Here is a 13,914-nt window from a genome sequence, read left to right on the forward strand (position 1 = left end):
AGCAATGTTTCCATTTGTTACTTTTTTTTTTTCTTCTCTGGCATAAGGCTACCAACAATTTTGACCTTGTGTGTATATATGTGTATAAAACCTTTCAGGGCGCACAATATACAAGAGAAAGTGTGTTTTACAACAATAGAACGCTCAGTCCAAGAAGAAATTGTATTCTGGCAACTTTATTTCACTTTTGCATTATGTAAAACCGCTACATAATATAAATAATCATGGCCAAAAATATTGGCATGCCCAAGATGCCAGTGTTTTTGGCCATGCCTGTATGGAATACAACCAAATCAGCCTAATTTATCAGCCATGGCCAAAAACATTGGCGTCTTCTTCATGACTGTATACATACATATTATTTCTTCTGTTCAGGCTTGTGTTGGGTGTACTTTTACTCTCTGCAAGCTGCTTCTAAGTTTTTACGTTTGTTCTTACTTGAAGAAGCTGTGACTCGTCAACATAACTTTGCTGACTCAAATGTTAGATCAATGAAATTCAATGACTGAATAAATCGATTCATTAGATACATTCTTGAAGTTTTCACACGTGATTGGTGCAAACTTTAGATATGTCTTGAGGGATGCTCAAGGTTAGTACTTGGTGGACATACTGTAACAAGGCCTTTGATGTAGCTAGTATTCTCTTCACCTAGGGTATCAACGTTTAATGAGATATGATATCAGCTTTTGGGGGTTGTGAACATTTCAAATAAAATGCCCACCAATACCAACAGATCATGAGATCAGGTCAGAGCACATTGTCACCTGTGCCTTCAAAGCCAAAGACCTAATTGTGTCATGTTGTTATAATGTTCATTAAAATAGCCAATTTCACTCAGTCCTAATCACAGCACACACTGTACAGTATGTCATGGGAAGAAAGTGCCTGAAGGTAGAAAGTAGTGCATAATGTATATGTCTCCCGGTCAGGCATAATATCACAACAAGATGCATTGCCCTGTCAATAATTTTATGTCTTGATGTTCAGTGCACAATAGTGGCACATTCAAACAGACAACATGAAAACATGTTAAGTAGGTTATGAATCTCTTAGTACACATTTAAGTGAGTTTTGACCAGCACATTTCAGCATCCTTGCAACATTGTTGGTGTTTGGTAGCGAGACAGAGAGCGAGAGAGAGAGAGAGCGCAAGAACATGTGTGACAGCTAACTGTGACACTGCAGGTGTTTAAACTGTGGTGATGTAATTGGTCACAAGGGGAGTAGAAACAAGAGCTTCACAGTCCTTGATTTGATCCCTTGGTTATTGATTTCTCAGTCTGCTTCTAACAGAAATAATTGCCACATGTAATGTATTATTCAGCTACAAGACACTGCTCTCAAGTTTGGGTTTGATGGTCCTTTTTGAATCACCGAGACCTATAGATTATTCAACAATGTCAGCCCATTAAGTACAGCGAATATTAAAGGTATGCGTTAATCCAGCCTATTTATTAGAAACTGTGACATTTCCAAAGTTTCTCGTTTTCAGTCTTTGTGTAGTTGAAAGAACATGACTGTCTTTGAGTCAGGTTGAGGAATATTCTGTTTTTCTGACTCTAATGCATGCTTTATATGAGCCCAAGATTCTCAGTCAAGTTATGTGCTGTCTGTCTTGGTGAGGTATTGCATCGGGGGGCGCTAGTGTTCCAATGTGCCGCAAGTGTTATAAACCTGCTTCCTGCTCTGACATAGCAAGCCACGCATGTAACACACATAGACATGCAGTTGTTATGCTTGTTGTCAACTAACGGCAATTTTGTAAATTTTAGCTGCAAACTTTAGCTATCGTTGAATGTATGGCCTATCACCACCACACAATGATGCAACAAGTTTGGTTGTGAAATGGGTTTTTTCTACTCTCTACCATAATTTGCTTGACTATGCAGAGGCATATTTGAGTCTCATTACTAGGGATGCTCCGATCAGGGTTTTATGCTGCCCATTCCGAAACCAATGTGAGAGTATTGTCAGATGGAGCTCTTCATGACAGTACTTCCAGGTAGCACTTATCTGGGCTCCAAATGAGGGAGCAGTCAGTGGAACCCGGTGTCTTCCATCACTGAGAAAGACTGGTCATCTAGTCCAATTAATTCAATTCAGGTTACTTGTGTAGCCTTCTGACTGTCACGCTCACACGAGTAAGTGTTGCCCACCGATGACTATGTTAGCTGTCGATTGACAGGAAACTACACTGCACTCAGGGTTCTCTACAGGCTGCAGGTTGCAATAGTACAAACCATAGGTGATCGGATTTGGTGATTGGCATTGATCGGCACATGCCGATCACGTGATCAGTGGCCAATCGATCGGAGCATCCCTACTTGTTACGGCCAATAGAATGATTTGAAAGCTGGAATTAAGTTTATCTTGGTTACATTTTGTATTATTGTTGCTCGCATGGGTGACATGGTGGTCGTCAGAGGGTATTCAAGAGTAGTTTGACCAAAGTGCAGAAGTATTTACTATGTCAACAGAGTTCATCCTTCCAGCACATAAGCATCACCACATTACTGAAAATACTATTATCACTAGGGAGGAGCTGGATACTCATTTTAGATGTTACGGGTAATGCATTTTTGCAGAGTACGAGCATGAAACGAGTACAGCTCGTCATTATCCGTAATCGTGATGAAGGAAAATCCTCATTGGGTAACTACTTGTGTATTCACTCTTCACGCTCTGTGATTACCAGCCACACATTAATGCCAAATTGGTGCGCGTAAAAGCATACTCGGCGCACACCGTGAGCACCGTGTGCTGACTCAATGCTCGCTTGCTCCTTGCTCGCGGTGCCTGAATCAGTGCTCGCTGCTAGTTTCTATGGTATTTAAAGTTAGCTGGTAGACTTGTTTTGTTACGTACATGGTGCATTTGAAGAGACAGACCTGTAAACGGCGGTCACTGCCTGTGTTTTTTTTTTTTTCCGTCTGCTTTCTTTTAATTTAGCTGGTGATATAAAGTCAGTTGGAAAACGCCGCTTGTAGTAATGAACGTGGTGCTTTTGAAAAAAATACAGTGAACAAGGCTGACAGATTATTTCCCTGTTTGCCATCACTGGATGTTTGCATGAATCACCAACTTCACACAGATCATTCAAATATGTTCTGTAAGTGGTTCTTTTACTTTTGTGATCAAACATGTAATTTGAATCTCAATTTTAAGGCTGTTCTGTAAATAGTTTTCAAATAAACAATAAATACAGTGACTTCTGATCAATGCATGTCAATTTCAGGCTTAAAATAATGTACTGATTGAAGCCCCACCCATTTCTGGTTAAATCACGCCAACTTCCGGTTAATTTCCCGCCCACTCCGAGTACAGATGTGGTTACAGCTCATTTAGATGGGTGAACAGATACAGATAGTGGTGTACTCGCTCATCCCTAATTATGTAACACCCCTATTACCTAAAAAAAATAAGCAAACTGGAACTAGGGCTGCACGATTCTGGAAAAAATGTGAATTATGATTTTCTTGCTTAGACTTGAAATCCCAATTTTCCTGGACAATTTTTTCAGCACACACACACCTGCGAAATTGATGTTGATGTTCTCCTCAGATTTCTGATCAATATTTGCAGTAAAAGTGACTGTTCTAATTATTACATTAGAGTGAGCTGCAGAACCCGCCTTGTCTCTCGTTAATTGCCATTGGTCACTCGTGCCACAATCTCTTAATGGAATTTAAATTATGAAATGTATAGGTACTCACCACTAATGAATGATAATGTAAGATGATCGATGAACAGATGGAATCTGAGTCATTTTCAGCCTCATTTTACTTTCTATTTTGTCTAAAAATGTTTGTCATGTTTCTCCTAAAATGCACCAGGAGAAATACAATGAGATGTTGAGAGCCGCTATCTTGCATTACAAGTTGTTATGGGTGCATGAGATGTGTTTTCTGCTGGAAGCAATGGCCTTTCCAGAGGAAAAAAATCATTGTAATACACTTTTTGACCACAAGTATGCAAATCTGCAGGGTCTTGAATGCTGATTCGCAACTATGCAGCTGTCCATAAGGCATTGACCATTTATCTAGTGATGATGAAATTTTGAGGATATCTGTATTACTTGTACACTAGGGTAGCATGTATTCCAATGCAGCACAATGCATAGACTTGCCCACACATTTCATTTTAGTGATGTGAAAAAATGTTAATGTTAATAAAATGTTAAAAATAATTTGTTCATGTGACTGTAGCTACTACTGTAATGTCTAGGAATGTACATCAGTTCTGTTTGCTGACAATACAATAGTCAGCAATTGATTCTGCTCAACATTTAGATCAATTCCAGTGTTTACAGTACAGTATATCTAAACTTATCTGTTGCTGTGCGGCCCTGTGCGACACAATTTTAATGATCATCCATCCAGCACTTGTTTATTGCTCAGCTTCCCTGTCATGTTCTTTTAACACCAAATGCTGTTAATATTTATCGTCAGTTTTAATTGCTTTGATGTCACTACACTGGCGTTGCTGTCGGCTTACTTGTTCAGCTGGCCTTGGTGTTGTTTTAAAAGTCTTTATTAACGTGACAGTGGAGCCCCGTTCATTAAAGTTTCACTTTTCATTTTCATCAGCATGAGACGGATTCTGTAAATGCATGGAGGAAGAGTGGATCCCTGCGAGCTATCACAGGGGAGGTGCATAGTCTGTATAAATTATCAGCAATATGAACTGGATCGAAGATGTTAATTGCACCAATGGCTAGTTATGTGGGGAATTGCTATGCATTACATGCAGCGATAATAAAAATGAATTTTTGAACAAAGAGATCTTAAAATAATATCTACTCTACGGAGAATACCCACATCAAAAGAATAATTCAAAGCTTTGAAATGTATCTTTGTGGTCCGAAATGTTAAGCCCTAGCCCTGTGAATATTGTACACAATTCTGGTTTGTCAAAGGAAAAACACAAAACCAGAGTTAATTAACAGTTATTACTGGCCGTTTCAACTTTAATTTGACTTTCAAATATTATCTCTTATATATAAACTTTGCTTCTGGCGTCTGCAAATTAGGTTTAGTGTATCAGCTCTAATTAGACGTCATTGAATCTATGATAGCCACACACAATAATGTGAATAATTCAGCAGAGAGATGTTTTTAAGTAATTAATTGTTGATCACACTGTATTAAATTGATCTATAGCACACAGTTAGGGACTTAAAACATATGAGCGTGGAATGTTTGTGATTGATTTTTTTGAATTAAGCATTTTCTCAGTATTCTAGGTGATGGTGCTTTTTAGGTCAAACTTTAATTACTTAGATTATTTCTAAGATTTTGTCTCATGACCTGAGTGGTGTGTTCTGTTTTTTTTTTTTTTTTAATCTTAATCTTACATTATCAACAGTAAGAATCGCAATTTGTGTATTTCATCTGTCTGACAGTCCCACCTAAAATCACTCCCTTGCCTTTCTCTAACGAGGTTGAGAATTAGTAAACCTGCCCCCCAGCTCTCAAATTTTCCTTTCCTCCACCCATTTGCCCTCCTATCTCCATCCTCCTGCCATCTCTCTGTCAGCAGTGGTTTTGCCTCTTGCCACAGATCAAACGCACCTGCCAAGCCCTGCTAACATTCCTGAGCATGTTCGCTAATTACCCACAAAGCCTTGCAGATTTATACCCCAAATAGGGGATTTGCCTCAAATCGGGGGCAGGGTTGAATTGGCATTACAATGGTTTTTATTTGCTCATTTGGGGAACACCCTCCTGGGATCATGTTATTATAGATCACTTACAGCTAATAGACTTCTTGTTTTTGTTCTTTTATGCATACGATTTCAAATAAGCCTCCCCCTTTGAATTGTCTATTTTTCAAATTATAAACAAGAGTGATAAAGAGGAATGGGAGCATTGTCATAATTGAAAATTTGTAACTCACCCAATTAGGGAAAAAAAAATCAGTGCTGATCATAATTTTCTGATTCTGTGTATTTATAAAAAATATGCATTTCTTTGCAAAGTGGGCGTGAGAGTAAACAATTAAGATCTACAAGGTGTCCCTAAAGTCTGGACTCATTGTTGGCAAAAATGCATACATGATACAATTATAAAAAATATAATTATTTAAAATAATAATAATAAAAATAACAACAACAACAACAACAAGAAGAAATTATATAATTCAGGTATGTATTATTATTATTATTATTATTATTATTATTATTATTATTATTAGGGATGTCTGATAATATCGCCCCATTGATAATATTGGCCCGATATTAGCATAAAAATGTGATATTGGTAGACATCAGTATTGGGTTTTTTCCTGATAATGAAAAACAATATTAAAAAAATGTTGTATAGATGGACATTTTAATGTTCACATGGCCCGGATGACACCACAGTTTGTTCACATACAGTGCAAGCCCACTTCCTTTCCATAGGCTCTTTTGTTCCTGGCCAGCCGACTCCCACATGTTAGCAACCGGGACGCTAGCTGTTAGCCATTCAGTGAAGCACAAATAAGGTGCACTCCCTGAAGGTCTTGACGTTCTTTCCAGCTCATCGATTTTGCTTGGTAGTGAATTCACATCTCCCATGGTAATAGAAGGTTTGAATCTCCACTTCCTCACCAGCCGCTTGACTTTCATCTTAGCCCTGGCTTCGCTGCCGCCTCGATATCACAGGGTAGACAGAGAATCACACAGATGCCGGACATCACTCTCATGGCACGTCAAAATGTGCTTAAATAAACAGACAGAGCTGCTTGAAAGGCAGCCACTGGTGGTGGCGGTGTTAATTCCAAGCCATTGATTGATTGATTGATTGATTGATAGATAGATAGATAGATAGATTAGATAGATGCCGAGCCAACTGAAATCAACACACCAGAAGAGCACATTGCCACAACCCTCCGCAACACCACGCAGCACTCCAGGAAGCTCAAGAGCCCAGTATGGAAAAGAAGACTGCAACAAAATGCTATTCTGGACTTCCTTTCTTAACAATCTGAGAGACAACAACAATGGAGGAGACCAAGGCCAAAACAGGGAGGTTTTTAAAACTCAAGAGAATGGTTGATACATAGGTTTATACATGCGGTTGGTCTTTATAAAGTTCATATTGTGTGACCGTGAATTCAGGTGTATAAGCCGCACCGGTGTATAAACCGCACATGTCCACGTCATAAAATGAAATGTGCACAAGTCTGGGAGCACCAGGCACCTCTTTATTTGACAGGAGCCAATCATGAACTATGAAAAAACTCTTGCTTGTAAACCCATTGGAAATTGCAAGAGGTCATTACTCAATATATCAGTCTCACTTATGATCAAACAACATTAAACTCATGAAACAGCAACTTAACACACAAACGGTACCTAGGAAGTATACATTACAAGTACCAATACAAATTTAAAATAACAAACGGCAGCTATTTTAACATCTAACCATAATGCATTACTGCCAGAAGAGCAGTTCATTGGAGGACAAGCAACATAGAAAATGGTGGATGGTGCTGCAATGCTGCCTCTGTACACCAGACACAGCCAGAGGAACCCAGAGGACAGAGCCCAGAGGGAGGCTGACGTCATTGCAGTGCCCCGTCTGTTGCTCAGACGCAATGCTTTATGGGAAAACTACGTTTTTTTTTATTTCAAAATCATATTGGTACATGCTTGTGTATTTGTCAGGTACACCTTTTGAGTGTGAGCATGAGGGAAATGTTGACAATAAAATAAATAAACTAAACACATGTGTCTTGATTGAGCAACACAACACTTTTGAATAGAATAGGTTTGAATATATAACTCAACATTTCTTTTACTAGGTAGTTTTTCTCAGAGAGGGTGGTGACGAATGAGGTGGCTGTGCATGTTTGGTGTGCCGCACATCAGTTTCCTGAGACACTTCTTACATACTGCAAAGTCCTTATCCTTATTGTGGCTTTGTCCCAGCCAAACGAAAAAAAACTAAAAGTCAGAGTGAGTCCGCACTTTTGATTTCAACAATGTTTTCAGGTGAACTTTACCGCCATTGTTGTTTGCCATATCTTCTTCTGTGATTTCCACCCAAGTTTTCTGCTACTCTCACAAGGAGAACCAGCTGAATGACATGTGTAATGGGGAAGGAATGGTGAAAGAAATTTATTTAGTGGCTATTAGTGATGTGTCGGTCGCAAACAAATCGGGTCTAAAAGCCTGCTCTTTGAAATGAAGGACAGGAGCCGGCTGGCATCGTGGGAGCCAATTGGGAGCCGATTAGTGTTTTCCTTGTCTTTTTTTCTGTTAAAGGCGATGGTCAAGATGTGTGGCGGTGTCTCTATGACCACATTGAGTAGAGGAATGGTGGGGTTAAACACACGCTGTGGCGCTCTTAGAGCTGATTCATTCGTGAGAAATTTGCATTTGCATGAGATTTTACCTACTTTGGCTCAATTTGTCTATTGAGATGGGTCTTTGTTTATGTATTTTATTTATAATATAACATTATAATATATTTTTGTAGCTGCATATTGAGGTTTAAATAAATCAATTTAAATAATAAACATTTGATATAATGTATTTTTTACATTAGTAATTCATTTTACACAATACACATAATTTGGCAAATTAATTTAAGACAACAACAAAAATCTGAGGAGCCACTTGAGAGCCGAAATAGCCGAGCCAAAAGAAGCGGCTCCCTAAAACGAGCCAACATTTCCATCACTAGTGGCTATATTTTAATAATAATTTTTAAAAAAACAACAAGCGGCAAGAGTGTATTGATAATCCAGTTTAAGGTTAAATATTGCGATAGTTTGACATATTGATATTTCGTCACACGCCTAAGATAAATTCATTCAAACAATGTGGTATATAGCTATGTAAATACTTATTTTCTCGTAGATTATTTTTTTCCTCATGTAGTCTGACTTTTTAGTGTCTGTAAATAAAAATAAAGTGGTCCTCCAGAAGTGCGGGGTTGGTGGCGGCAAAAAAAAAAAAATAAATAAATTTTGTTTAGTTTAGTTTAGTTTTATTTGAACATGCATGAAGGTTACAATGGAATACATCTCATGAATCATCCTTTCACAGTTCCACGTGTCCAAAAGGAGTAGGAAGAAGCAAAGTTATTTAATCCCACCCCCCATCCATTCCACATCTTGTACAGTACATATTATTCACTTCCTGCATTCCATGTAATATTATTCCATACAGTATAATAATCAGTGTAATAATAAATAATAATAAAAATAAAAAACAAGCATGACAGAACAATCATTGTGATGATCAAGACTCTTCTGCTTTGGATTTAGCAAACATCACCTGCTTGTATTGTTTATTTTAATTTGCTCATCTCTGTACATTGTTTGAGTTCCTTGCTCAATCCATTCCATAATTTAATTGCACATACAGAAATGCGGTGGGTTTTCAGCGTTGTTCTCGCATATACGTGTTTTAAATTTGATTTACCCCTAAGATCATATTTCTCCTCTCTTATTGAAAAATACTGTATTAGGTTTTTGGGTAGCAAGTTATTGTTAGCTTTATGCATTATTTTAGCAGTTTGAAAGTGTACTAAATCAGCAAATTTTAATAACTGTGATTTTAAAAATAAAGGATTTGTAGGTTGTCTATACGTGGCATTATGAATAATCCTCACCGATCTTTTTTGCAGTACCTTGAGTGAGTGAAGATTGCTTTTATCATTATTGCCCCATATCTCCACACAATACATTATATATGGTAACACCAAAGAACAGTAAAGAGTTTGGAGTGATTTTTGATGAAGAACATATTTTGCTTTATGCAATATTGAAGTATTTGTGACGTTCAAAGGATGGTTTGGACCCCAGATGCAGAGGCGGAGAACTTGGAGGACAGTATAAGGCTTTTAATGGTTCAACGTGCAAAACAGAACAGGAACCGCGAACGATGGTGTTGGAAAAAAACTAAACCTAAGAACAACACCACAAAAATCTAACCTCGCCCAAGTGCGGGCTGGAGAGCTGGGAGACAGCTGGGCTAAACTAAGACTAAGGTTCAAAAAGAAAAGGTGGTCCGAGTGCAGAGCAAAAGTCCACATGCAGGTAGCTAGTAGGAGTGACGACAAAGAACCAGCGGCGAGCAGCTGCAAGTGGTCAGCTTAAATGGGGTGAGAGCAATCAGCCACAGGTGTGCCCAGCCTTCCCGCCTCCAGCCAGCTCAAGAGGGACTGCAAAAGAGGGAGAAAAACAGGCCAGCAGAAGGCAGGGATATGAACCACAACAAGCAGGTCACGAAGGCCAGTGGTGAACGTGACAGTATTTCTCGCCACCTTGTGTTTTATATATTTGATATGCGATTTCCAACTCATTTTTTCATCTATTATGATCCCCAAAAATGTATTTTCTTTCACTCTTTCATGGGTTCATTCACAGGCAATCATTCTTTTACCAGCCTGAAATATTAAAATGAGGCAATTTGGCACTAGATATTCTAAATGAATAGCATCAACAAAGCACATTTTGTTACAGCACCTGTCTCTTTTTAATGTGGTCAGTAGTCAGTGATATGTCATTGTCTGTTGCTTTACGCTGCTTCCCCCCCACACTTCTCTTTGTTCAAGTTTAAAAGGTCAAAGATAATGTAGGAGGACTGTTTGCAGCACATCCAGTTGCAAGTTTTTCTCCCTTGATAAGTGGCCGGATTGCCTGATATCATTTTTTGTCAGGAGAAAATAATCACAGGGGAGTGTTCACGACCGTTCCACTGAAAAGGGGTACAAGGTTTGTCAAAGCCTGCTGTGTTTTGCATGGATAGTTCACCAGTACTCTAATAATGAAAGGCAACCCACACTGCCACTTGTCAGCAGCAGTGACAGTTACATGGTATGAAAGAAGTGCTCTAAACACACATGGAAAAGGAAAAAAAAACATAAACAAACAAACAACTGCCTTTCATTTTTACCCCATACTTTGCACATTTTATTATCACTGTAAAAAAATTCAAATTTTCTCAGATTCATACTCATTACCAGAGTTCATCTATATATTTATCATTGTAAAAACATTTTGAAGGCTCTCATTCACCATTCACCAAATAAGGTTGCATTTGTATACATCCTTGCACTGATATATTTTTTTCATTATTTTATCATCAATAATGTCATTTATAAACAAGTGCTAAACATCTGTGACCTTAGTTTGTTTGATTTGGATTGCCTCAGTTCTTTTATAGTCTCGGATATTGTCCCATATTGCATGTAACAAACTTGGCGACAAACTCACTGGCACAGTGAATTGTGTGCTATTAATAAAGATGCGGACAGGCCCCAGCATTGCTTGTTTATTCAGCCATCTTGGATCACACACCCAACACCAAATGTCATAACAAGTACTTACAATACTATGTTGTCCTCTACGGCTCATGCTTTTGACAAACTCAAATCAGATTACACAAACTACTCAGTTTGTCGTTCAGCGGACTTGAGTGGCCGTACAAAGAATCCTATGTGTTGGTCACTCAGTCTTGTTGTGTTATTAACACACTGCGTGAGTCCAACTGTGCTCATAACGTGCCTTTATTACAAAACATGCCTGGAAACGAGAACAGGAAGTCATTGTCCCCCGGCTCCGTCGCCCATCTGTGACTTTATCGCCAGTTGACTCTGTGTTTCATTGCTCACAGTCACACCACAATTTCTGCTTTTTTTTTTTTTTATTGATCACAACCTCAAAATAACCCACGATGGGTTTGTGTACTTTTGGTATTTGCAGCATTTTTGTTTTGTATTTCTTCGTAATCCTGCATTGTTCATGTGATGCAGTATTTTTTATTTGCAGCATTTTCCTGTTGTGTGTTTTTGGTTTTGGATTATTTCTGTGTTAGGAGCATTTGGCCATTGCTGCGTGTTTGCCCCTGTAGGCCATCGTAAAGCACGCCTCCCCGCAGCACACGCATCCACACATCACACAATAACAGATTTTCAAAGCAGAAGAATAAGTAATGCAGACACCACATGTCTGTAACCTGACAGAAACAATCCTCAGAGCTTCTCTTCAAAAGCAAATGAAGAGTCTTAATAAAGGCTTTCACAAAAATGATCTCCTTTTAAGTGAGGCACCCTCCTTCCTTTACCATTCAACCCCCTAGTGAGCAAAACCTCAGCACATCAGTCTCACTTCCACCAATCAATAAGCCCTCTTTAAGGCAGCTGCACAAAGCCGTAGTTATGCTCCCCCACAGCAGCACCACATTGTTTTTTTTTTTACTCCAGAATGAACAAATACTTATCTTGATTTTTCTGCCTGGTGATAAATAAAACACTCCTTAAAAGTTCATGACCTGAATGTGGTTGTAGCAGGTGACTGCTTCACAGGCGTCATAGGAAGGCTTGTCTTGACAGGGCAATATACAGTTAGTGTTGTAAGTGCTGTTGACCGTAATATACTGTAGCTCTAACTGAGACTGTGTGACTGTGTCTTTGAAGACCAGATGGTGGAGCTAAAAACCCAGAAGAGAACAAGGCTTGTTTTCACATGTTCCTTCTCTTTTAGTTCTTGATTAGATTTAGTTTGGAGAGCATATGTATGTGAGTACTGTGGTCTGTACTGTGTGTGTGTGTGTTTACACCCGGATAAACAACACTTACTGTAGAAATGAAACACGGCTCATTTTCTAGTCCTTGGCTATGGATGAATAATGGCTGAATTCAACTCTGCTGAAACAGGAACACATTCCGCAGACGGCAGTGCTATTAAACAGTGAAAAACATACACATGCATACATTTATAATTAAAAGAACTCAGTGCTTAAGTATCTGAGTTGATGTGTTGATGCTGTGAAGTGCTATATAATTTTTATTTTGTACACTGCAAATTCATCTCATGCTATTTGTGAATTTGCCTCAAAAACACTGAGAAATTATCCCAGGGACAGTTTTTGTTTGCAGACAGAAAGCGTCAGGCATTGACTCGTTAAGAAAATACAATGCAGCCCAAACTTTGGCTAGCGGGAGTCATGGATAGTGATAGTGGCAAGGAGAAGACAGAGCCTGGAGCCTGGAGACCTCTTCTGTCGTTAAAGTCTCATGTTTGGTATCACCTGGCCTCCTCAGTGAGATATATAAACGGACAAACACAAGTGGATAAGACGGAAGCAGTGTGCCGGCATTGTTCAGTAGAGAACAGTAACGGTGCTACAAGGCGGAACTATTAACGTGGCACTTCAGGCAATAAGGACCTTTTACGAAAATAATCATTCACACTCTAAAGCGTTACTGTTGCACTTTTCTGCATTGTTGCACTTTCCTAAAAAAATGCTATAAACCTCGGACGTCCAAAGCGTGGGTTGGGGTGCATTTTTGGCTTGCAGTTTGTTTTTTTATAGGCTCTCAGCATATTCAAAAAATAAAATACATCTATTATTAATGAGATATATTATTAGATATTACAATAATTTCATTTTTCACCTATAACACAAAGCAAATACTGTATGTGTTGACCTACATTGGATTGGTTTTAATATCATTAATGCGCAAATTGTACCAAAGTGGGGCCTTGCAGTTCAGTTTTTCTGTATGCTACATCTTTATTTATATTTGAGAATTGTCTTTTTGAGGTAATTACCTGCCAGCATTTTCAAGTTTTTTATGTTTCATTTCAGGAACTTTTTAGCAACGTATCTGCCTCTGATTTTTAACACTGTTGATGTAGATAACATTGCACTTAATTCCACATTCTCTTTAATGTCTATCTCAGGGGAACATTCGGGTCAAATGAGAGGCGCACAAACAATCAACTCTTCACAGAATGTTGAGACATCTGTGGATTTATTCACCCGTGTCCCTGTCGGACTCTAAGGCCATCACAAGCGCCTGATGGCTTTACCTGGTGGCCCTTCACTCACTCACTGGATTGACATATCATGTTGTTAGATTTGGCAGGTGTTCATTCCGTGGAGCATCGGTAGCAGGCTTTCCATTTTATCAG

Source organism: Dunckerocampus dactyliophorus, chromosome 3 (assembly GCF_027744805.1).
Source record: "Dunckerocampus dactyliophorus isolate RoL2022-P2 chromosome 3, RoL_Ddac_1.1, whole genome shotgun sequence".
Classification (NCBI taxonomy): Eukaryota; Metazoa; Chordata; class Actinopteri; order Syngnathiformes; family Syngnathidae; genus Dunckerocampus; species Dunckerocampus dactyliophorus.